At 42.6% G+C, this 27,365-nt stretch overlaps 1 protein-coding gene across 4 annotated transcripts in view; it reads right to left on the minus strand.

The window, feature by feature from the left end:
- The window catches only part of MAST4 (microtubule associated serine/threonine kinase family member 4), a 329,916-nt gene that overhangs the window by 301,841 nt on the left and 710 nt on the right, over nt 1–27,365 (minus strand). The window lies entirely within an intron of this gene.

Genomic DNA, 27,365 nt, shown 5'->3' on the forward strand with positions numbered 1-27,365 from the left:
GAAGAGGCCTTCAAGGACAGCACAGCTAGCTACATTGGTATGGCATTAATTAGAAGAGTGATCTCACCTGGTGGTTTGGAGGTGAGTCAGAAACTGTGTCAGTGAACAAGATCTGGTTGGCTACCAGAGTCTGGAAAAGTCTGGAACTGGGGCTTTAATCTATATAGCAAGTGCAGAGGTTATATACATTGGCTTAGTTACCCTGATGGCAAGACAATATGCTCAGTTGTCCTGTTCACTGTTACTGGAATTGCACTCTGTGTATCCTCTGAAGCTATGTTAGTAGTATGTACTAGATAGAGAATCTGGTGTGATCTCCAGTATCTCCTCAAGCTTGTCTCAACTTGCCTTTTGACTTTATTAATACTTTTTGAACCAATTGCCTCTTTTTTTCCTTTTTTCTTTTCTTCAAGAAATAGAAAGTCTTCCCCGCATAAAGTCCTGGTTATTGATTTGGGAGTCCATGTTACCAATTCCAATCCTTGTCCTGAGAAAGTTTTGGTTTAAAGTGTGTTTGGCAGCAGTTGATCTTACAGAGTTGGTGTGCAAAGCAAAACACATAGCCTTGTCCATTTTCAATTCCTGTTTGACCACATCCAGCTTACTAAGGTTCATAGAACTTACATTCCAGGTTCCTATGCAGTATATATATATATATATATATATATATATATATATATATATATATATATATATATATATATATATATATATATATATATATATATATATATATATATATATATATATTTTGCAGTATCAGACTTTCCTTTCACTCAACAATACAGCCCACTAATTCTTCATTTGTAAACCTGAAATAGTTTCAACAAGAAAAACTGTTCTAAAATGTTTTAGAAACATTTTCAATGCTGAATATGTGAGAAACAGTGTGTGCACTTATTAAACTAGTTAGTCTTACCAAAAAAACTGTTTTCATTCTGGCAGAAAGTAACCTTTTTCTTGTCCAAAACCTCTCTCTGCTATGTACTATTAGCTTTCTCTAATAAACAAGCATTATTTGGTTTGTAAGTTCAGCTGCTAATGAAAGTCAATGGCAGATTGCTATTAATATTCAGTGGTTTTGTGGAATGTTTCTTAAATACAGCTGACTTTGCTTTTCAAAGGGGAAATTAAAATCAGTACTCTTAAAAAAAGGACATGACATCCCAACATTTTTAACATTTTGATTTTAGTTCTGGAATTTGATCCCTTTTGATTTCATTTTGCTGCAAATGGAAAGGGAAAAAAAATCTGATTTAAACCTTTCCCACTAAGCTTCTATTTGCTCTGTGGGTGGAGAGAAAGAAAAGACCCTTCTCTCACCACTGCAGATCAACAGAAGAATCAAGTAAAAGGACAGGGAAGAACGTATCTTTCCCTGCACGTCTCTACTGGAATGTGCTGCTTTGAAAAATAATAGTAATGAATAAGGATGTACAGTGGGGTCTTGAGTTGCGAACGGCCCGAGGTACGAACTTTTTGAGTTACGTACTTCTCCGTCCACAAAAATCCATTTTGACTTGCGGGCGGAGAATTGAGGTACGAACCCAAAAGTTAAAAAAAAAAAAAAGCGGGAAAGCACCTGGAGCCGGATGGCGGCGACGCGGCGAGAGGCAGCGGCACTGCTCCTGCTCCGGGATTGGGGCGCCTCGGGGCGTTCCGGCCGCCAGAATTCCAGCCCGGCTGGGGCCTCTGCCTGTCCTGGGTGGGCCCCAATGAGCCGAGCTCCGGCGGCAGTGGCAAAAGGCAGCGGCAAGGACGGCGGAGGAGCCTCCGAGCGCCCCGGTGAGCCCGCGCAGGAGGGCGGGAGCGAGTTGCAGGGTGGCACTGTCGCTGGGAGGGCTCCGCGCCGGGGAACTAGGCGGGCGCGGGCAGCGGGTGATGGAAACAGGGGAGGAGAGCGAGGAGGGCAAGTGCGGCGCGGATGGGTGGGCGATGGCTGCATGAATGAAGGGAAGCTGGCTGGGGCTGGAAATGGAGGCCGGGCGGGGAGGGAGGGAGCGCCGCGGGTGGCCGGCTGCCTGTTTCACCTTCCTGGGCTGGGGCTGGAAATGGAGGCCGGGCGGGGAGGGAGGGAGCGCCGCGGGGGCCGCGGGGAGCCTCGATGGCCGGGCACCGTGTGCTGCTGCTGCTCCCATCTCCACCCGGCCCATTCCCCCGGAGCTGGGAGGAAATGGCCGGCTGCCTGTTCCGCCTTCCTGGGATTACCTAAGAAAAAAAAAGAAACAAAATATCCCCCTATAGTGGCAGGAGGCGGAACAGCAGCTTCCCATTACTTTCTATGGACGGTACAGAGCAGATACAGATTACAATGGTTTTCAATGCATTCCTATGGGAATGCAGATTTTGACCTGCGAACTTTTTGACTTGCGAACCACCTTCCAATACGGATTAAGTTCGCAAATCAAGACCCCACTGTATATGGCAAAAAATGTTTTTCCCCCCTTCAGGTTCTTTCTGAAATGCCTCTTTCATTTTTCATGTCTTTGCTGCTGATTAGAAATGGACATAAATTAAAAAAAAAAAAGAATCACCAAATTCATTCAAAAATCACTAATTTGTCAATTTGTATTCGTACAAATGCTGAGAAGATTCCCATGACACTCCTCGACAATCTGTCCAAGTTTGGTGAAGATTGGGTTTCCCCAACCAGAGATCCACTCACGAAAATTGGAGATATTAAAGGAACATTTTGTGCAAAGATGGACATGATAAAGCAGTGGTCCCCAACCTTGGGCCTCCAGATGTTCTTGGACCACAAGTCCCAGAAGCCTTCACCACCACCTCTACTGGCCAGGATTTCTGGGAGTTGAAGTCCAAGAACATCTGGAGGCCCAAGGTTGGGGACCACTGTGATAAAGGACAAAAATGGGAGGGACCTTACAGAAGCAGAAGACATCAAGAAGAGGTGGCAAGAATACACAGAGGAATTATACCAGAAGGATCTGGATGTGTGGTTGCTGACCCTGAGCCAGACATCCTGGAGAGTGAAGTCAAGTGGGCCTTAGAAAGCATGGCTAATAACAAGGCCAGTGGAGGTGATGGCATTCCAGTTGAACTATTTAAAATCTTAAAAGATGATGCTGTTAAGGGGTTACACTCAATATGCCAGCCAGTTTGGAAAACTCAGCAGTGAACAGAGGACTAGAAAAGATCAGTCTACATCCCAATTCCAAAGAAGGACAGTGCGATTAGTCAGACAAGTGTGATTAGTCAGACAAGTGAATAATAACCAGATCAAATAGAAGATTGATATTGATGATTGAGAAACCTGAAGAAGATACTTATGAATGATAATCAAAACATCTGTAATCAATAAAATTGTTTTATTTAAAAGACAGTGATGTTTGGACCTTCATCTTCATCCTTCCGTAAGTAAAGTACAGTGGTGCCTCGCTTAACGAGTGCACCGTTTAACGAAAAATCCGTATAGCGATCCCTTTTTGGGGATTGCTATACGGATCAGCCCCAATCGCCGCACTCGCTTTGCGACGATTGGGGCTCCGGCGGCCATTTTGGAGCCGCCGATCAGCTGATCGGCGGCTCCAAAATGGCCACCGGAGCGAAAACATCGCTGGAGGGAGTAAGTTTACACACTTATTGGAACGCATTAAACTAAGTTCAATGCGTTCCAATAGGTTTTCCTGCCCCGCACAGCGATGTTTTCGTATAGCGAAGGTTAATCCGGAACGGATTAACCTCGCTATACGGGGCACCACTGTATGTTGCTTTAGTTATCAACTGGTGGCAGCGTGGGAAAGGGAGTATTGGTTTGCTTTCGTGTCCTCTGTGTTTGGGGAGTCATTGGGGAGTCAGGCAGGGGCCTGGAGGTTGAAATTGGTGGCAGCAGTGAGATAAGAAGAAATCCAGTCGAGCCTCAGTTTAAAGAGAATTTTTCTAGTGTCAAGAGGGAGATGAGAGTGGAAAGTGAGATAGAGTGTGGTATTTGGGAGATCTGAGGTGTGATTAGTCAGAAGAGTGAATAGTAACTGTAAGATCAAATAGAAAACTATTATTGATGATTGAGAAACCTGAAGATGATACTTATGAACGATAATCAAAACATCTGTAATCAATAAAATTGATTTGCCTTCGTGTACTCTGTGTTTGGAGAGTCAGGCAGGGGCCACGAGGAGCAAACGCCACAATAGTTTTTGAAGTCAATGACTTCAGTACAGAGGGTTTTGATTTGTGTGTCTTCGAGGTCTTAGACGATGCAGATGGAGAATCGGAATGAGCTGGTGTAGCCAATGGACGTTGTTTCAATGATTCAGTAAGGGCTTTTTCCATTGCTTTGGTTTGGGAAGTGGCCCTACAGGGAGGCTGAGCCATTTGAACTGGTTGTAAGGATTGCTCCCAAGATTGTAGTTTTAGCCTCAAGAGGCAAGAGCGAAGAACTCCACGCTTAAAATTTTTTGCAATGGGTACAGGAGGAAGTTTGATGTTGTTCTCCCAAACAGAAAAGGCATTTAGCATGTCCATCAGAAAGTGGGATCTTATTATCATAGACAACGCAGTGCTTAAACGTGCCCAAAGGGGCCATGAATATGAGAAAATAATTGAGGAGAAAAACCTCTGATTGGTGGTGGTGGGGGGTTGCTGTGGCCAGTGGCCGAGCGAGGGCAGAGGCTCTGATGATAAAGAGTTTAATCTAATAGTTTAAAAGAAAAAGATTGATAACAGGAAGGAATCAAGAATAAGCTCTCTTTCTCTTACTCACAGAAGCAGAAATATGAGGCTCTCAATGCGGCGGTTGAAAGAAACTGAAAGAGGATACTTGGCACCAAGGTACTTACATGGGTGAGGAGCGGCATATTTCTAATGTGTTCATTGCTACAGCAGAAGCTCTATAATCTTCTGATGAGGCTCCACACAGGCACGAATCACTCAGGGTATGATTCACAGAGGCCACCAAGAAGAACCAATTAACTCTGTTAATATAGAAATGCATGGACTTTCCAACAACTTTGTTGTTTCAAGCTGTTTGAAAACATTGGGCATGGGTGGCATGGATTTAATTAACCTCACTTGTTATTTACATCTTTGGCTAGCATATTTACAGACATCAGTTATTCTTTCAGGGCTGCTCTGTTTAATAACATTATCTGCAAATAGCAAAGCAGATGTACAATCCTATTTTTGTTCACACACAGCATAACAGAAGATGTATAGAAGTACATCAGTCCAGTCTGCTGCACTGGTCAAGGAATACAAGGAAGAAGTTAGTATTTTAATACCTACAGACAGCTCTACACACAGCAAAGTCAAAGAAAAACAAATACTGTACCTTTGATATATGAATACTGTTTATATCACTGGTTCTTAACCTTGGGTTACTCAGGAGTTTTGAACTGCAACTCCCAGAAGCCTTCACCACCAGCTGTCCTGACTGGGGTTTCTGGGAGTTGCAGTTCAAAAGCATTCGAGTAACAAAGGTTAAGAACCACTGGTTTATATGAAAGTGGTGTTTGTAAGTCTTATAGTGCACCCTACTGGTGATCATAGTAATTTAACAATAAATTAGGACCATGGAGCCTTTTTGGTCTAAGGAAGTTGTTTCCAACCCTGGGTCCCCATATGTTCTTGGACTATAACTCCCAGAGATCCTGGCCAGGACAGCTACTGGTGAAGGCTTCTGGGAGTTTTAGTCTAAGAATATATGGGGACCAAAGGTTGGGCACCACTGCTCTAAGGGCTTAGAGGTACAAGCTCTTGGAGGTCTCAAGACCTGCAAAATCAATAGTCAAAACAAACTGAAAATCAAAATAATGGAAGTTTGCCAAACATAAGTTTGTAGACCTCTAGACCTACAAAATCTGCAGGTACAGAGACACATTTAAAACTTTCATTAGAGGACCAGGAAATTAGACCTCTAAAGTTATGCTCCAGTAGTTTTTTACTCATATAAGCTTCTTAAAGAGTTTGATCTAATAGTTTAAAAGATCTATATTTTCCACAGATGTGACCTAATTGACATTTAAACTTTTATAACTTAGAAAATAAGTCTTTGCAATACTTTTTTATTTTTATTCTTTTTATTACAAAATATTATATAGAATTTTGTACTATAGTTTTATTTTTCTACTTTTAAACACCACATTTTTCTTAGGGTAGTTACTGATATTTTTATTTAGTCAAGTACGTTTTCATGATTTTATCACTGTAATAAGCTTTGAATAAGTTTTTAATATTCATTAGACACACAATCATGTACTCATTTTTATCTGCTTACATAAGGCTGTTCACTAAAAGGAAGAAAAGTAGAGACTTTTTTGGACATTCAATTGTACCTGTCTTTCATGGGGAAAACAAATTAAAAGTATTTACATTCAGAAGAAAGGTAATTATTATACAAGGCACAAAATCATCTTGGTCACACTGGATTTATCTACTGTACTTTTAAAATTTGTGCTAGCTGTGAGAACACAGGATTCTAAATTTTCCCTGGGGGTCTACAATGTTGTATAGTACTCTTTAGGGAGGGTCAGGCATCAATTAACTGATCTGACAACATGAAGAAGCACTTTGCCTGAAGCAGTATCTGCTAAGTTTTTGACAGCTGAAAAACATTTTTATTTTTCATTAACACTGAGGTGCACTTTTCACTTTCTTGTTGTTGGGTGCCATCAAATCACCCCTGAAGTATGGTGACCCCATGAATGAGCGATCTCCAAAATGTCCTGTCTAGTGATGGGCACAAAACACCAGTTTGGCGGTTCATGCTGGTTCATTTAGTAACTAAACAGGTGTTCAGCACTTTAAAGTCCTGCCTTCTCCAGCAGGTGCCCACTCATAGGCAGCGAATGGAGGTGAGGCAGGGAAACTAGGCCATTGCCTCTTTGTGGGCACCTACTGGAGGAGGTGGGGCTTTGAGACACCAAACACCTGTTCAGCTGCTAAACAAACTGACACAAACTGCCAAACTGGTGGTTCATGCCCATCTCTAGTCCTGTCCTCAACTGCTCTGGTCAGCTCCTGTAAACTCAAGTTTGTGGTTCTTTAAGGAGCCAGTCGATTTCATATTCCGTCTTCCTCTTTTCCTGCTGCCTTCAATCTATCCCAGCATTACTATTTGATTCCAGAGAATCCTGCCTTCTCATCATGTGCCCAAAGTAGCACAGCCTCCATTTCAACAATTTTTTTCACTCTAGCAGCAAGCAAAGGTTTTGCACATGTAAATCAAAAAACTAACCTCAAACAAAAGCCTATCACCTCAGTTTTTGTTTTTCTCTCTCTTTTCTTGACAGTCCGCGTCACACATCTGACTGCCACATCTGAAGTCAGAGTGATGACTCCTGATACAGAGTTACTTTATTTATTTATTTATTTATTTATTTATTTATTTATTTATTTATTTATTTATTTATCTGGACCAATGGACCACTCTATACAACTGTCTATTCCCAAGAAAGGCCAATATAAATGCGACAAAGCCACACTAGTAAATCATGGAGAGAAGTAGTGGGCATTCTTCTCTTTATGGTTATCTTTCAAGTCACAAAAGCCCTTCACAAGCTAACTTATTTATCATAGCACACTGACAGAGCTTAGGTCAGAGATGGGATATCTATTGCTCTCCAGATGTGACTGGGCTACAGTTGTCATCAGGCTCAGCCAATATATGTAGTCAAGAGGAAGACATGAAAGGAAACAAGACCAGCGAGCTTGAGAGAGCTACCACTATTGGCTGTCTCCATTCCTGGTTTAAGTGGCTTTCTTCAAATCTAAGTGATTTAAATGATTTACCAAAATAATGTAAAAACAACGTATATTGTTTAAAATCAAAAGTTCTATTATTTAGTTATTCCCATTCCCCCTCCCAAAAAGGCCCTACCAGTAGATTCTAACCATAAAATCACATTTAAAACTAAACAATCTTCACAGAACCTTAGAAGACATATACATTTCTTAAATAGTCAACCTATATTTTGTTTTAGAAAACAATGAACATTATGTTGCTTATTTTTACTTCACCTTTGAAAATTGCTCATTTTAGATAATATATAATCCACATTAACCTTAAATTGAAAGAGAGATAAACCATGAGATACTAGTTTCTGCCCATTTCTTCACAGTCAGTAGGCAACTTCCCATGGTCTGGGGACCTCATATGCTGTCAAGAAACTGGAAAATGAAGGGATTATGGTTTCAGTTGCCTTTGAAACTCAGGCCTGTTGATATGTGCTGGTGTCGTTAGGCCAGAAGAGAGGGAATTTCTAAGGTCATACAACACTCCTGGTAGAATTCTCTCCCGGTACTAAATGCAAACTGGGTTCAGCTGGGAAGGTGCGGAGGAGAAATTACTTTAGAAAAATTTACTCCCTTTTTGGAAGCTCTGTGAGCATTTTATTCAAACTCCTTGCTTGCTTCAATGAACATCAAGCTTGGCTTAAAAACATCCAAACCAGAGTGTCCCTTTATGTTCAGCCAAAATTTATCATTCTCCACCATCAACCCACTGGATCTAGTCCTATGGGACAACAAAGAAGAGTTCTTTGTTCTCATCTACATAACACCCTCTTATCTGAAAGCTGCTTTCATATCCTACGGTCTTCTTTTCTGCAGACTAAATATATCCAGTTTCTTTCCTCAGAGGACTTGTTTTCCATATATAGACTCATCTTGATAGTCCTAACCTGAGTCCATTCCAATCTGCATATATCCCTCATCAATAACAGGAACCAGAATTCCTTGGTATCCAATTCATTACTACGTTTCACTGCTTTTATTTCAGAGAGTTCAAGGGCCAGGGAAGTTATGCAGACTCAATGCTTAGTTGTTGGGACTAGGAACAGACAATGGGAAAGTCTTACAAACCCAATAGGAATTTAGCTGGTTTATTTATGGAGAACTGTATTTGATCAGTTAAAAAACAACAACTGTTAGTTGCTTCACTAGGCCAAACTGACTCTAAATAGATAAAAGCTAAAAATCATGTGTGTACACAGTTGGTATATTGGCCCAAATCCAACTGCCAGTGCATGCTTGTCTACATGGAATGCTTTAACTCTTAGCACCAATTTGCCCTTAATTAATGAGGCATATTGGTTACATTCCTGAGTGTACCGTATGTATATGCTCCAACATATTCCATTTCACTTACACAAGGACAAATTCAGAATAGGATTCTGGACATCATATCAGGTTCAAATGTACAATATGCCGTGTTTCCCCAAAAATATGACAGGTTCTTATATTAATATTTGCTCCAAAAAACGCATTAGGACTTATTTTCAGGGGATGTTTTCTTTTCCAGTTATGTCATCTTCTGGTTGCTGCACATTGGTGAAGGGCGGGGTTTCACTTAACTAGGGCTTATTTTGGGGGTAGGGCTTATATTACAAGCATCAATGCTAGGGCTTAGTTTCAGGTTAGGTCTTCTTTTCGGGGAAACAGAGTAGTAAATATCTACTTTATAAACACTAAGATAGATTTTATTTATACAGCACTATCAACACACTGCTGTACAGTACAAGAGACAAAACAGGTCCTATCTTAGGAAGCCTGTGAGAAGAAAATATAAGCATTTTTGTTGAAAACTCATGGATACTATCCTTGCACATTTACAAAACAAAAGCTGTGCCCCTACTGAGTCCATAAAAATGTGATCCTCTTATATTAACACATTCTCCCAAACTCTGATAGCAACTGAACAGTCTGTCTAACTTAAGTTCAATTGCTCTTCTTCAAGCAGATAACAAAAACCCCACAGAACAGTACATGAAAAAGCATGTTTCTAAATAAATTCTGAATAACTGGCATGGGAAATATTCAGTGTTTGAGAAGGTAATTGGATATAATAGATTGAATTCTTGCTAGCTCCTGCAGTTAAAGCTCTGAAGGGAAAGCATTTCAGCTGTCATCGAATTAGTGATCTTTCTCACTAATGACACAACTAAAAACAATACAATACTTTGTAGCTTTCAACATGGTTTCAGAAATATACAGATGAGCTTTTATTCCAGTAATAATCAAGCCTTCATCTGTTACACCTGGGTTGACAACAGGAGAAAAAATACTTCACAAATGTATAGTAACACCCAAATTTAAAACAACAAAAAAAGAATGGTGTTTCATAATAAATTGTTGCCCTGATGCTGAAGTTGGTTCCCAGCTAGCAGTTCCAACTGTTTTATTTACACACAGGTTCAAAACAGTTCAATCAAGCCTGTTTTTGACCTATGGTCACCCTATGAATTAGTGACCTCCAAAAGGTCCTGTTATCAACAGCCTTGCACAGTTCTTGCAAAACTCAAGACTGTGGCTTCCTTTATTGAGTCGATGCCTCTTCTGTTTGGTCTTCCTCTTTTCTATTCTTTTTTATTATTTTCTACTGCCTTCAACTTTTCACAGAATTAGTCTTTTTCAATATGACTTGCCTTCAATACGCCTTCTTGCCTAAAAGAATTAGTCTGTTTCGTCTTGCCTTGTTATTGTACTTTTACAATAACCTCAATTGTATTTTTACAATTGAAGTTATTGTAAAAATACAATAATCTCAGTTTAATCCATTTCACTTTAAGGGAGAATTCTAACTTGATCTAGAACCCACTTACTTGTCTTTCTAGCAATACAAGGTAGCCACTGAGCTCTCCCTCAACACCATATTTCCAGTTAATATTTATTTTTCCTGTCAGCTTTTTTCACTATCCAGCTTTCATATCGATACAGAGCACAGCTCAATCAATAAGCCAGGTTTACATGCCTTTGCACTGACAAAATAAACTATGGCCTTTATCGCCATGATCAATGGACTGCTTCCTTCAATGTCTACAATAATTGTCTCCATCTAAAATTGGGGCAATATTCTTTAATGCACAATATGGAAGTATACATTTCTCTTCAATGCAATGATCCAGAATAATAATAACAAATAAATAACTCGGAATGTACATTTCAAACTAAGCTTTGGGAATCACATGTCTTACAACTAAACGCCAAGGAAAGCATCCTCTGCAAGGTGACACAGCATTTCGCCAAATCCAGTGCTTCATTTTTTTAAAGAACCAAGTATGGTGCTCTTATGTCAGCAGCAACCTATGCATGAGGAAATAAAGTGTGAGTATACACTGATCAGCCACAAGATTAAAACCAGGGACAGGTGAAGTGAATAGCATTGATTATATTGTTACAATGACACCTGTTAAGGGGTGGGATCAATCAGGCAGCAAGTGAACAATCAGTTCTTGAAATTCATGTGTTGGAAGCAGGAAATATGGGCAAGCGAAAAGTTCTGAGTGACGAGGGCCAAATAGTAATGGATAGACAACTGGGTCAGTGCATCTTCAAAATGGAAAGTATTGTGGGGTGTTCTCAGTGTGCAGTGGTTAATACTTACCAAAAGTAATGCAAGGAAGGAAAACTGGTGAAGCAGCATCAGGGTTGCAGGCACCCAAGGCTCATCGATACATATGGGAGGGGGAAGCGAAGGCTAGCCCATCTGGTCCAATCACATGGAATTTGTATACATGTATAGCCACAGTTATATTGTATAGATGATTGATAATTTTACAACATGTATGTATAAAAGCATATAAGTAAATTGTTGGTGGGTGTTCGTGTTTAGTAAGAAAACAAGAGTTTTGTTTATATTATTAGGATATCCCCTTTATAGGCAAGGTTACTGAGCATGTGGTAGCAGAGCTGCTCCCGACCTACTTGGAGGAGAATTGTCTTGACCCATTTCAGTCCGGGTTCAGGCTGTGGTGTGGTACCAAGATAGTATTGTTCAGACTCCAAGATTACCTTTAAATAGAGGCTGGCAGTGGAAGGAATGATTCTGTTGGCATTCCTGGATCCCTCAGCAGTACTACTGACTACAGTACCCTCCTGGACAGACTGTTGGGTATGGACAGTCTGTCTTGAACTCAGCTGCCTCCAGTCTTTTCTTGATAGTTGTGTCCAGAGAGTGCAGCTTGGAAAGGAATTGTTGGCCCCCTGGACCCTCAATTGTGCAGTTCCTCAGGGGTCACCAATCTCCCCAATACTGCTTAATATTTATGTAAAGTCACTAGAAAGAGCTCATCTAGAGATCTGGAGTGTACTACTGTCAGTATGGTAACAACATGCAACTCTATTTCTCCTTTACATCCTGTGGAGTGGATTCTGTTTGGGTGCTTGAGCACTGCCTGGCCCCAGTTCTGGAACAGAAAAAGGCATACACACTGAAACTGAACCCAGACAAGTCAGAGATTCTTCTTCTGGGGGACTTTCTGACAGGTTAGAGATTTTGTTTCCCTTAGTTGGACAGAGTAACCCTTCCACTTAGAGATCAACTTCAAAATCTGGGCATGTTCCTGAAACACACATGTGCTTCTCTCATGGGATTCCCAGGTTGTGTCCATGTCAGCTTTCACCTGAGGCTAATCACTCAGCTCTGCCCCTATCTGGACGAGGGGTCTCTAAAGACACTGTGCATGCACTGGTGATCTCCAAGATCCAACTACTGTAAAGCTCTCTACTTGGGCCATTTCTTGAGACTGAGTGAGAAAGTATAGTATATCGAGCCAAGCTGGTGTTGAGTGTGAGCAAATGTGGCCACATTTCCCCAGTCCTGGCTCAGTTCCACTGGCTGTGAGGGAATTATTTTATCGAGTTAACATCAAGCCTGTAACATCTATAAAGCAAGTAGAGGGCTATCATCAAGTCTTACAATATTACAAAATGCACCAGCTGGGCTTCTTGTTTTGCGAATGTTGAATGCTTAGTACCAATGTCTCGAGATAATAGAGGACTCAGATTATCCTGACCTTGAACATTCCCTGCACCTGTAGTTGAGATAATTAAAGTAACTTAGCTGGCATAGTTAGGGGCAATTAAAAAAAGAAGCAAAATGATTGGTTTGATTTGTAGTCCTGTGGCCAGTGGGATGATGGGATTCAAGAGAGTTCAGAAGGAAAAGAACAGCCTCCATCTTGATTTATCATAATAGACTCATGACTTGGCAAGTTCAAGCTTTGTGCTACCTGCTCTGAAGAACTCTGTGCATGTTTATGAGTGAGAATTAGTTTTCAATATTTTCTGTGGCAACAGCTTTATCATGCCTTGAGCTCTGTTAGTTCTGCTTATGTTATCTGATGATGGTTTTTGTAATCACTGAAATTATTGGAACCTTCTGCTATGCTTTGCTACTTTTCACCTTTTAGTAAAAATAATAAAATTTTACCTAAGTTGTTGTTTATTGAACCAGTTGCAAAGGGGTTGAAGGTGCTAACCCAGTGTCTGAGGAGCTCAGAAACCTTGAAGTATTTTGGGTTGCTTTAAGTTCTGTGCAGGGTTGGTTTGCAATCAAAAGCAACAACTTATTTTCCCTGAGCACCCAGGAGTAAGGGACTCAAGAGCGTGCTTGGGGAGGCATGGGCCTCAGGAAGCATTTCCCACCCATTCTGCACTAAACTCCTGGACATAAAACATTCAGGCAGAGAAGGTAGTGTGACTGAATGGGGAGAGGAACCCCTCTGTGTAACCCATGGGTAAAAAAAAGTCCCTCACACCGGCTACCTGTGAAGTTGTAGGCCAGGTTCAAGGTTTTGGTTCTTATCTATAAAACTCTACACAGTTTGGGCCCACCTTTTCGCAATAACATTGACCTGCCCCATCCCCAGATTTTCCCAGGCCATGCTCCTACAGGGTGTGACACCAAGGGAGGCGAAAAATACAGCCACCAAAATTGTGCCTTCATTGCAATGGCACCAGCCGTTTGGAATGGTCTTTCAACTGAGCTGTGTGTGGCTCCCTCTCTCTCAACAGGTTGCTTAAAACAATGCTATTAAAAGAAGCTTTTAATAGCATCATTTTAAAAAATCTGTCAAATCTGTGCTGCCTATCTGACCATTGCTGCTGTTCTTGGTGTATTTGTTTTATATTCTTGGTATGTTTGTTTTATGCTGGTATGTTGGAGTATCTCCACCCTGGATCGAGTCTGAGTAGGATAATGAACAACCTTGCAAAGACCTAGCCTGTTTATCCCATTTATAGTGTGATTCTGAAAGCTCAGTGGGGTTAGTAGCAGCTGATTTGTGATATCGATGTCAATGAGGTGGGGACTGACTCCATTACAGGGGAGACCAAGAGCCATGATGTTAGCCTCAGAAAGAACGATTTGCAATGTACCATATTTTTTCTGTGTATAATATGCCCCCATCTATAAGATGCCCCCACTTTTCTAACCCAAAATTAAAAATCAATATTTTAAACATAAAACAGAACACATTTTATTTAGTAATTAGGTAATATTTGCCTGTGCTGCAGGGTCAGAAGATCCGGCAGTTGTAAGATCGAATCCACACAATGGAATGAGCACCCGTCGCTTGTCCCAGCTCCCGCCAACCTAGCGGTTCGAAAACATGCAAATGCGAGTAGATAAATAGGGACCACCTCGGTGGGAAGGTAAACAGCGTTCCGTGTCTAAATCACACTGGCCATGTGACCACGGAAAGATTGTCTTCGGACAAACGCTGGCTCTATGGCTTGAAGAGCGGGATGAGCGCCGCCCCCTAGAGTCGGACACGACTGGACAAAAATTGTCAAGGGGAACCTTTACCTTTACCTTACCATCATATTATGCATCACATTTTTAACTTTATTCAGCCTCTGGGCTCAGAACACTTCTGGAGAACTGCTTACATGCTCCACCTCCACCAAGATGTGTTCCAATTGGTTTGTTCAGCATCAGCTGATGTCAGTTACATACGGCTCATGCATGAAGGAAGCTAAGCCTCAAGACTGAAGGAAGCCTACTTGTAGAGGCAAGGTATTGGCCATTTTGTTTTCTTCTCAGCTTACATCCATGTATAAGATGACCTTCAATGTTTAGTCTCACAATTTTAGGAAAAAATAGTGTCTTACACACAGAAAAATATGGTAACTAAACTTCTTATGTGCCTATGTGTCTATCTTCATGCCTGCTTCTCTGTTAGTATAAACTGTAAATGGAGACAGGAAGGCTCTGCAGTAACCTTGAAAAGGGGCATCCAGCAGGGTCTGGAGAACACAATGCTGAGAAAACAAGTTCTTATCAAAGATGGCCAGTACTGTCCTCAAAACTGGTCTAAACCTGTTGTTCAGGCCTCTCCAGGCACCACCCAAGCCGGCCCTCTTCTCTTTAGTATATGAAACTGATAAGCTAAAGTACAGTGATGCCTCGCTTAGCAATCGCTCCGTTTAGCGATGAAATTGCTTAGCGCCGGGGTTTTGGCCATCGCCACAGCGCTCGCTTAGCAATGGCCCCTATGGGGAAAAATCGCTTTGCGATCATGGCAAAGCGACCCTTGCATGTCCAGGAGGAGGTGGGAGGATCCACCCGGAGGAGAGCAGAGCAGCGGGCAGCTAAGGGGGAGCCTCTCATCCCGGCCAAGGGATCCCGTAGAAGCCCACCCTCCACCAGGAGACACCACCACCACCACCGGCCGCTCTCTCCTCCGCCAGCTTCCCCCTTTCGCCTTCTAGCCCGGAGTCCGTCCTCCCCTCTCCTCGCGAGGGGCGCCTCTGCGGCCACTTGCGCCATCAGGACACCCACAGGTCCACCTCCTGCCCCTCCGAGTTGGGGGGGTCAAAGCCTGTCCACCCCAAACCCCCCCGGCATACAGCCGCCTCCCTCCCCTGCCCTCCAAATGGCAGCTTTGCTCCACGGCGGGGAAAGACGCGCCGCCCCCGCCACACACACACACACTCCCTCGCTGGCCGGCTTCATCAGCTGCAGGCTTTGCTTGCCTTTTTGGCCTGGTCGGGCTCTTCTTGTCGCCCATGGTCTTGGACTGGTGGAGGTGAGCCCCCCACCCGCCTTGCCTTGCGCCCAAGGAGCAGAGAGGGCTACAGGGCTGACTCCTCCTCAGACCAGCAGGCTCCAGTGGAGGCGGCAGCTGCTCCTGCTGCTGCTGCTCCGCCACTGCCAGGCTCCTGCTCCAGACTAGGCAATCCAGGGAGAGCGACCCCGCTCCTCTCCTCCCCTCCCCTGCCTTCTCTCTTTTTTCCCTTCCCTTCCTTCTCGCTCTTTCTCGCTCTCTTCCAAGCCAGGCTCAAGCGGGCAGAGCTCGGGGCCCTCGGCGGCCAATCCCAGCTGTCTGGCCTTGGGCTCCGTTGGTGTGAGGGGAAGGGGAACGTGCGCACACACACACACACACACACACGCAAACACACACACCACACACTCGGTCGAGGAAAGCAGTGGTGGGCTCAGGCAGGCGGGCGGGAGAGGAAAAAGAGAGAGAGAAGGAGAAATGGCTCCCTTGACAAGGAGAGCAGATGGGAATATTGCTCCTTCCCGCTTTTGCAATGCAAACAGTTCAAGTGAAGTTCCCCGTGACCCTTTTTAAACAGCTGATCGGCGGTTTCAAAATGGCCGCCCGCTGTTTTGCCTCGCTTAAGAGGCACCGAAAATGGCCGCCCCTATGGAGGATCTTCGCTTAAGGTTAGTTTTGAAGCCCATAGGAACGCATTAAATGCATTTTAATGCGTTTCTATGGGCTTTTAAAAATTGCTTAGCGATGAAATCACTTAGCAACGTTTTTTCCAGAACAGATTAACGTCGCTAAGTGAGGCACCACTGTATAAGGGTCTATCATTGTCTTTGATCCAAGGTTTATGGCCCGAGATGGTTGATGTTCAAATGCAAGGGCATCCAGTTTGCAAATGCATGTTCCACCTTGCAGAGCATTGGTGATTGTGAGAGTGAAAGTGACCAGACCATATATTAAGACCTAGCACTAGGCATATAAGTGGTATAGGGAATATGCCATAATGGGTGGGGGACAGCGTAAGCCCCTAAGAGCCTCTGGCCTGTGAACTTAACAGTCTCTGGGCTGTGTACTTAAACACTGGAATGGTTTGGGAAGCCCGCAGGCTGGTCAAACAAAAGAGAAGTTGATCCATCTTTGCAATGATAATTAGAAATTTCAACAAGATATTGGACCACGGGCCTGGCCAGTGAATTGGAGTTTTAATTGGATGAATATTCAGGCTTTGGTGGGTTGGTGTACTAGGACCCAGGGAAAGGTAGTGCAGGATATTGGGTACACATATTTATTTCAGGCACTCAGTTTAAATCCCAACTGCTATCCTTGTAAAGAAAAGGGAGACAAAAATGTCTTAATTATTCAATGCCCTGAAGCCAAGCACCCCTTAGCAAAAAAAAAACCATCTTATAAGACTATTCTTCCATCTGAACCAGAAGAGATTTTACCAGTACAGTGGTGCCTCGCTTAACGAGTGCACCGTATAGCGATGTTTCCGTATAGCGATCCCTTTTTCGGGATCGCTATACGGAAACATACCCGATCTTCGCAATGGGGAAAACCCGCATTGCGAAGATCGGGTATTGCGGTGGCCATTTTGGAACCGCCGATCAGCTGTTCGGCGGCTCCAAAATGGCCACCGCAATACCCGATCTTCGCAATGCCCGGAAATGGCTGCCGGCAGCCGTTTTTGCGCCCTGCCCTCGCTTAGCGAAGGCGCGAAAATGGCTGCCGGCACCTGGAATCCTCGCTGAACGGGTAAGTAATGAAGGTATTGGAACGCATTAAACGAAGTTTAATGCGTTCCAATACCTTTCCCCTACCCGTTTAGCGATGATTCCGTATAGCGAGGGTTAATTCGGAACGGATTAACCTCGCTATACGGGGCACCACTGTATATCCATCCCTACTGACTGGTCCTCCAATACAACACCAAAAGGGTCCCCAGTCAGGAGTGCTGGTGGCACTAGGGATCGCAACCCCCATGGCACTCAGATCCTCATCAGTGGCAATCAAGGCCAAAGTCAATGTTCCATTGGAAGAGACGGAGGCAAGCTTGACTCATGAGTGGAAAAGGGGCCATGGGTGGTAGTTCAAACACCTGAGTATAAACCTTCTGGAAAACTCAAGTTAACAAGCTGTACCCCTCCACAGCTACAAAAGTGGAAGAAGAGTACAGATAGGGAAGGCCTGTACTCTCTACGTGAACAATTGGTGCCAGACCCAGCCAGGGGGCCCACTAGAACTTTTGTATACTCCCCATTCTCTACAGAAGATCTGTTCAACTGGAAGAATCAAAATCCTTCTTATTCATTCAGAGGTCCCAGAACAGCTAGCACAACTGGTGGAGGGTATCTTTTCCCCACATAAATCTACATTGTTGGATGTACAACAGTTAATGGGAGTTCTGTTCACATCAGGAGAGTGTCAAATGATACGGGCTGTGGCTTTAACTGCCACCACAGAAAAATATAAAGAGGGGGATCAGGATGGGGCACCATGGGTACCAGCAGAAAACGTAGTGCCAGTGGCAAAGCCAGCCTGGGACTTGTCCTCAGCTACAGAGGCGAGACAATCGAGAGAACAATTCAGATTATTCAAAAGTCCTTGTGGCTGCCCTTAGAGCTTCAGAAAGAGGAAGGAGTGAATACAGGACTCACAGAAGAGGAGGGACGGGCCAAGGACAAGGAGGAAGAGGCAGGCAGCTCTCGGGAGAGGAAAGGCAACGCCTGGGATGAAACCAATGCCAAATTTGCCTCTGGAAGGGGCACTGGGGAAATGAATGCCCCTCACTGGGGCAAGAGGACCAGAAAAGCCTCTGACAAATGGTAGTAAAAGAACTGAGTGATGAGGTCTCAGGGTCACCCTAACCCTCCCACCAGGGGACCCCATGGTAGACGTGGTGATGGGAGGGAAGACAACATTATTGCTTGTAGATACAGGGGCAACCTACTCAGTACTTACTACCCTTCCCCTTGGCCATATGCCCTCTAGGTTGAGTAAAACAGTAATTAGCGCTACAGGGCAGGAGAAAAGTCATTCTCATCCCACAAGTTCAAATACAAATAGGGAATCAGCAGCCATACAGTGTTCATGTGTGTTTGCTTAGTGGTTTTAATTTTATTTCAAATTACAAAACAGAACACATACATTCTTTAAAAGTTAAATTAAAATGTAGCACAGTTGAGAGGTCCAAATGTCAAGTGTCGTCAGAGGAACTTCTTGTATTTCCATTTGTTTTGTAACCATACTCATATTTTTGATAGACTACAATATATGACTGAGCTGATAACTTTTGTGTACACTGGCAACTTCATTCCTCTCAAACAGCTATATTGCTACTTACAGATGCAACAGCTGTTCAAAGGAACTTACATTTTATTTCACAAGACTCCCAAGTTTTTCAGACTTATGACTCATTTTTACACCCAATCATACAGTAAAGAATTACTTTCTTTACTTTCTAACACACACACACACACACACACACACACACACACAGAGAGAGAGAGAGAGAGAGAGAGAGAGAGAGAGAGAGAGAGAGAGAGTGGTGGCACTACAGTCTTAAGCTGCACAGCAGTCTATCAAACACTGAAGTTTTAAGTCAGTTTTAAGTCTCAGATTTTAAAATTCTATTCATATCCATATGTTTTAGCCACCTTGAGTCTCTTAACTGGGAGAAAGATTGTATAAAATGCAATAAATAAACAAATATATTGTTTCCAATGGGGAGATTCTGAAAGGAAATATGCAATGTAGTAGGTATCAAGACAAATTGCTTCGATATGTATCCCCAAACTCAGCATTACAGAAATGTGATCACTAGCCAGATTTCAGTTTACAGGAGTCACAGGTAATTCACTCTACTTTACCCAATGATCCATGTCCCTAACATACTGCTGGAACTAAGTCTCACACTTGACTTGTTACTGATACTGCATAGGCCCCACAATTTTGTTTTGACTTAAAAAGGTCCCTAAGTTTGAAAATTCCATTTACAGAAACAGTTCTGTTCTCTTGGAATATACATTGATTTGTTTATACTGTATGCTGTATATCAGAATCCATCTACTGATTGCAAAAGAACTGAAAGTTATACAACTGCAACTGCAGACAAGAAACCAACTGCAATGTGATCTGAAAAAAGGCTACATACTATAAAAATCTGTACCCAAAAGAAAAAGATCACTAACATAAGAAACAAAACAGTGAAGTTATGACATCTGCAGCAACTTCCTTCAATGTGCAACTTTGCAAATTCTACTGACCTACCATTATGTCATCTACTGTAGGCCAATAGAGTTTTAATGGCTAAAAGAATCAGCAAATAAATATTTATCTTAAGTGGTTAATACTTATTGGTTGCTTTGAAAATAAGAAGGTATAAGTGAATCTGAAAGGGGGAGACAGAAAAATAGATTAGATTGTTAACACACATGAAAAAACAGAAAACAGAAACTACCTAGGAATGCAATTGAGGTCACACTGCAAATGAAGTGAATTAAATATCAGTTAAATATCAGTTCAAGTCTCTAGCACACAAACCATGTTTATTCTGTATCACACCTAGCAGAGTTTTCACAAAACATAATAGAGAATGCATAATATTGTCATAAGAGTGCTTGTATTTCCCATTAGTCTATATTGCCTCACATAATAATACAGTCAACCCTTGATTTACAAACTTAATCCATTCCGGAAGGAAGTTTGTAAGTCAAAAAGTTAGTAAGTCGAATCAGCAATTCCCATAGGAATGCACTGAAAACCAATTAATCCATTCCAGCTGTTTTTGGTTCTTAGGTCGAGGGGCAGTTTGTAACTCAAATCATTAGTTCCCACAGGAACTATAGTGGTACCTCGCTAGACAGCGACCCTGCTAAATGACGAATCCGCATAACGATGACGTTTTGCAACTGCTATAGCGATTCGCAAAACAGTTATTTCAATGGGCAATTTTTGCTGGACGATAATTTGGTCTGTGTTTCGCAGATCGTTTGATCGCAATACGACGATTTCCATAGCTGATTGTCGGCTTCGCAAAATGGCTGCCCTGTGTTTTCCGGAACCATGCTTGGCAGGACAGCCATTTTTACAGCTGATCGGCGCTCGCGAAATGGCTTCCCTATGGGCAATCTTCACTGGAAGACGAGGTATTTTCCCCATTGGAACACATTAAACAGGTTTCAATGCATTCCAATGGGGAATCGCATTTCGCATGACGATGATTTCGCTAAACAGCGATTTTCACGGAACGAATTATCGTCGCCATGCGGGACACCACTGTAATGCAAAGCCAGTTAATCTGTTCCTACCACTAGGGGTAGAATTTTTCTTTTTTTCTCTCCTTTTAACCTAAGATGACTTAGGTTTTAAAAAAAGGAAAGAAAAGAGGGAGGGAAGAGACACCTTTTCAACAGAACACCTTGAAAAGCACCTTTTCAGCCAAGACAAGCACCTTCTGGGAAAAACCACCTTTCAGACAACAGATCACCTTGAAAAGCACCTTTTCAACCAACACAAGCCAATACAAGCACCTTTTGGGGAAAGGGGGGGCAGCAAAGGAGGGAGGGAACACCTTTTAAAAATCCAAAAATCAAAAATTTTTAAAAAGCCAAAAAATAAAAATACAGTCCTTACAGCACTGTACCAGGCAATACCAGGTAGTACCAGGCAGTCTGAAGACTGTCTCCAAATCCACTCTCAAAATGCTGGGAAGAGCGAGGAAGCAGACAGGCGCCCTCTTCACTGGCCAACGGTTAACTAAAAGTTCAAATTTCGCACTTTCCCCACCTCCCGCGCGTTTTTTCGGTTCATAACTCGAATCTAAGTTCGCAAGTCAATATTTTTCTATCAGAGCGGTTTATAAGTTGAAATGTTTGTAACTAGAGCGGTTTGTAAATCGAGGGTTGACTGTACCTTTGAAGGCTAGATCTCATTAGAATACTGAAGATTCTCATCGCAGTCCCTCTTTTCCTCTCTCCTTTTCAAAGAATGCCAGACAGCACCGAAGTCCTAAACCACTGCCTTAATACACTATAGTTCAACCCAGGCAAAACACAGGTCCTGATTTTCAAGATAATGTGGGATTGAATGCAGCCAGTTCTCGACAAAGTAGCATAAACTCTGAAATATCAAGTACAGTATGTAACACAGACGTGCTCTTGAACTTGGCACCTCTCTGAAAACAAGAGGTGGAAGCAATGACCAAGAGTGCCTTTTTCTGAATCCTTTCATGTGGAAAGATCTGGCCAGAGTGATGTCTGTGCTTTTAATTACCATTACACACGCTGCATGGGGCTGCTTTGAAGAACATCCTGAAGCTTCAGCTAGTGCAAACTGTGGTGGCTAGACAGGGGCTCTTTGGAGATAGCTGTTCTACTAACCTGGTTCTACAGAAGGTCATCCTCAGAGCAATGCACTTAGCCCTGGTCAGTTCTTTAAAAAAATGCCTGGCACCCTGCCCCCCATAGCTGGTCCTCACTGCAAAATGGAGGGAGATGGCAAACCAAACAGGTCAATCTGTCATGCCTCTCCAACAAGGAAGTGGACAGCATCTAAGTAGAAAATGGGCAATTCACTATCTCTCCCATTTCATTGCCTATGCCAGGGATTTGTCCTGACCCACAGGAAGGTCCACTCCACCCACAAGCCTAGGTAGGCTGGTTAAGTACATAAAAGATATTTTGAGGAGTACTGCCCAAATTACAAATCTCAATTTCTGGGAAGGTGAAGTCAGCTCCTTCCTATGAGATGAAAAATTCAATGGATGCTCCTCAATATGTTTTCAATACTTATAATATTTTCCTTTTCCCTATTGTTAATATCATTCTGCAATATTTTCATACTTTTTATTGACTCCTTTTATTGTTTGAGAGGTTTTAATTATTCTTCTCTCTCCACCTATCAAGTATCTGATTCCATAAACAAATAAACTGGACATGCTTTTCAAAAAAATGATATTCATATCAATAAGTATGTGTAGACATGCATCATTCAAATTATCTGCCAATTTTTTAACTATTAAACTATTCTGTTCACCTATTCACAGTTTACAGGGAGTTATACACAAAAACTATGTGATAACAAGTTTACATCAGAGCAACTACTCTATGCAAAACTCAAAGGGAAAAAATGACCCTTCTACAATATACATATAATACTTAATTTCCAGGAAGAAATGTTGGGGTTCAGAACTGAATACAAAAGAGTAGACATCCTGATGCAAAGAAACTATAGAAGGAGAACATATTATACAGCATTTGACAATAGATGCCAGGAATCAGTCTTGTCCTCAACATCAACTTGTTTCCCTACCATATTAAGACATTATCTAGAAAGAAAAAAGGCTTTAAATATGGCTGTGTAACCCTGCAAACTGGCTAAGCAACTCAAGTAGGCAGACTGTTTCTCCAAAGAAGGCAGCAGACAGAGAACAGACTTTCTTTGCCAAAGCAGGATTAAAAGAGATACAATACCATTCTATTTCTATGAGTATTAATTACAGGCCCTACCTGAAAAGTAACACACATTTACACATATTCATATATGTTTGAAACTTTGGAACTCTCCAGATAGGTTCAAGCTGCCTCAGGAACACCAGAAACTATTTAAAATGCCACAGGACACTTTTTTTTTTGTTGAGACTGTGTAAGTTATACAAACATGTAACATGGAAAGTATTCATCCATCTCTCAGAAATTTGTTGTCATGTGTACACCTCTCCACCAAGGAAATGTCCCCGGGAGAGCTGTAACTAGCAATCTCAAGACACTGTTGCTTCACTAGTCAACGAATGAGAGTACATTGGAGAGTTGAAACAGGACAATTTGATTTTGCCACAATTTGATTCGCAGCCTGTATTACATTTGAAATCACAATCATTGTTCACACAGGGCCTATGGATGGAATTGGGAGTTCACTGTTCATTCTTGTTTGCAAAGCTAGTCATATTCCAAACCATAGCCTCTATCCTTCTTTCCTTCCCCTGCTGATCCTTTAATGGTTTGCAGTGAAGCTGCTTTCTCATTTAAATCTTTAGACCACTATATTTTTCAGAAACTTTTCTACAGATATCAGGAAAAGCTTGTGTGGTCACCAAAACAATACAAATGCAAGAACAAGTGACTTTTTATTTGGACCACTAAAAAATTATATAACAAAACAAAAAACAAATAGCAAGCTTTCAATGATAATCCATCTTCCTCAGACTGTGCACCAAGTTCTCATGAGTAGCCCCATGAGTTGTTATTAAAGTCACAAAGTCTCATGGTTGCTGTTGGGGGTCAAGTACAGCTTCTTAGTTGGAACCAGCTGTCGTCTGCGTCTGCTAGAGGCCTATGGGTGGAGGGTGTGGCTTCCATTCTTCAGCTAGTGGTTTGGAATTTATCACTCATATCTATAAACAAAAGGTACCCAAGCACTCTGACTCCCTTCCTTTCCCCCTTCTTTTGAAACATAAAGAGTTTCTATTTGGCTAGGGAAAACAAGATAAGCAGAAATATGGCGAGCCTCCATCAGAGCTGGGATTAAAAATTTAGTTAAACCACCAGGAACAGCTAATTTCAGCTAAATTAAAGCCAGATCAATCGTTTTTCTATAGAAAAATAACATGGAAATGTACTTAACATTCTAACAGTATACAACATCAATGTATAAGCAATAATTTTGCAAAATACATCATCATTCACACAATAATTCCATAATGAAGTTCATCACTACCTTCCTCTGCATTACTCATTTCCCTTGCTTTCAAGTAACACATACAGGAATTGCCTAATCTTTCATATATCAACAGAGAGGGGGTAATTCTTGCATGTCAGGTGAAAATAAGGTAAAGGAGTAACAGATGTGTGATTAGGGTTGCCAGACATCCGGCAAAAGGAGGACATGTCCTACTTTTGAGGATCATGTCCTCCGTCCGGAAGGCAAAACTAAAAAACCTTAAAATGTCCAGCTTTTGTATTTTATAAATTGTTTCAAATCTGTCACATAACTTTTTAAACTTTTCGTTTCACTTTATTATGCTTTTATTAAAATAAAAAATTCAATAAATAAAAAAAAGGGGGATGGGTCTCCATTAAAGGAAGGAATAGATTGTCTCCATTGGTCCTGGGAGCCCAGTAAGTGTATATGTAGATTTGTTTTGTTTTAATTTTTTAAACATTTTTTAAAACAAGAAAACACAGTGGTCAGTGGATTCTGAGTTTTGTAGTCCAAAAATGTAACTTTCCTAGTCTTAACCTTTCAAGACTGAGTAGGCTGAATGGTTATGGTATTGCCCCATGATCAAAGAGCTATTCTTCCCAATACCTAATTCCAAAAGTGACATGCCCCCCACCCCACCCCACCCCATGCACACAGCCCCCCCCAAATACGTCCTCCTTTGTCTTCCTTTTTGGCTTTCTATGTCCTCCTTTTCGGACACATGTATCTGGCAACCCTATGTGTGATGGGAAGTGGTGATCCCACATGGAATCATTCTGAGTTGTGACTCATGATGTACTTTGTAAAATTTCTGATCAATCTTTCAATGTTCTATATTCTGATACTGTGAAGTACCTTTCCATGTTATTTTTCTATTTAAAATGTTTTTAGGAAATGTAGACTGACAGCAAACCATAAGCATGGTGCTTTGCTTTTACATGTCTCTCCCCCTTCACCTGAATATCACACTCACCTGCCTACATCACCAAAACACCACCTAGAAACATGCCCCCTGTTTTTACAGGAACTTTTCACGTAGAAAAAAAAGAAAGCCTTCGCTAATACACCCATCCAAATTCTTTGGGCTTGAAAAAGCAAAAAACAAACTCAGCAGCAGAAAAAAAAGCCACTTTGGGAACAAAAGGGCAGCACCAATTCGAATCAGGTTTTGCATCATGCAGTCAGTAAAAGTACTTCAAAAGCATCCATTTTATAAGCGGAGCAAATCCCACGGTATTTGACCATGCAGTCACACTCTTAAGTCTGGATCACATGAGACAGGCATACCAGAGGGAAAAGCAGGGGAATGCCTGGACCCCAGCCGCAATAGGTTCTATGCTGAGAGATCAACTGTTTTGTGCTTCCTTCTGACCCCAGAGAGCAGCAGATCGAGATGGAATATGCAGTTAGGGCAAGGGGGCTCACAGCCAATAACAAATACAACAGTCGGCTCCATGTCCTTCCAGCAAATGTTTGAGCCTTCTAAATTCCAGCGACCAGTCACTCCATCCTACTAATGTCCCTGTTCCCATAGAAAACAAGACACGAAGTCCCAGCTTCCTGCTACGGAAGTCAACACTAGTGTTTTTCCATTTCAAAGGAGCTTGAGAGCACCTCGATCAGAGAAAAGCGCTAATACACTGAGTGCCCATCCTAAAGCGCCATCACTTACAGTGGGGTCTCTACTTAAGAACTTAATCCGTATTGGAAGGTGGTTCTCAAGTTGAAAAGTTCTTATGTTGAATCTGCATTTCCCATAGGAATGCACTGAAAACCATTTAATCCGTATCTGCTCTTTTCCGTCCATAGAAACTACAGTGGAACCTCTACTTAAGAACTTAATCTGTTTTGGAATGGTGTTCTTAAGTTGAAACGTTTTTAAGTTGAAGCAAAATTTCCCATAGGAATGGACTGAAAACCAATTAATCTGTTCTGGCTGTTTTTTTGTTATGTAGAGGTGCGTTCGTACATTGAAGCATTAGTTCCCATAGGAACTAATGCAAAGCTGGTTAATACGTACTCTACCACTAGGCGGAGAATTTTTTTAACCTAAGATGACCTAAGGTTAAAAAAAGAGCAGGAAAGGTTTTTTTCCTGTTCTTATCTTGGATTTCTGTTCTCAAGTAGAAGCAAAATTTAGCAAATGGAGCTGTTCTTAAGTTGGATTGTTCTTAAGTAGGGACGTTCTTAAGTAGAGACCCCACTGTACTGGAAGGAAAGGACTGAACTCTCCCCCTCTCGGGACGTTTTGTTCCCCAGCTACGCCCCTATAACGTTTCTGAAGCCAGCCAGCCAGCCCTGTCAAAGCACGTTGCCCGGTGTTGTTGTTGCTGCTGCTGCTGCTGCTGCTGTTGCCGCGCTGGCTCTCCCGCGCACCCCACACGCCCATTGGCTGAACATTAAAAGCGAGATACACCGCCGGAGGAAGGAAGGAAAAAGAGTAAGAAAAAGAAACTCTCGTCTGTCATTCGGGTCAAGGCGCTGGAGCGTAGGCTCTCACCCACCTCCAGAATGGGTGGGGACGGGGTTCCAAGCGCCTCATTTGTGGCAGGCCGCAGGGGAAAATTGAGGAGAGACGCCCTGCGCGAACACACAATCGGCCCTCTGAGTCAAGGAAGAGGCACACCCGCCCCGGGCAGCCCGCCCGCCCGCCTGCCCGGCAGCCTCCCGCCCTGGGCAGCTCCCTGGCTACCACAGGGCGACTCTGAGGGAGAAAGGCACCCCTGAGGCGGCGGTCGGTCCGACCCAGTCACCCGCTTCCCGCCACACCACTGCCGTTACATTCGCCTCGCGGGCGAGCCCCGCCTGACACACACACACACCCCGCGCGCCAGCAAGCGTTCCCCCTATAATTAGAAGACAGGCTCCATTCCTCTGGAGGAGGCACCCCGGCCGCAGGAATGAAGAAGGGCCCTTCCCTCCCGGACCCCA

The sequence above is a fragment of the Pogona vitticeps genome, chromosome 2 (genome assembly GCF_051106095.1).
Source record: "Pogona vitticeps strain Pit_001003342236 chromosome 2, PviZW2.1, whole genome shotgun sequence".
NCBI classification, from domain to species: Eukaryota; Metazoa; Chordata; class Lepidosauria; order Squamata; family Agamidae; genus Pogona; species Pogona vitticeps.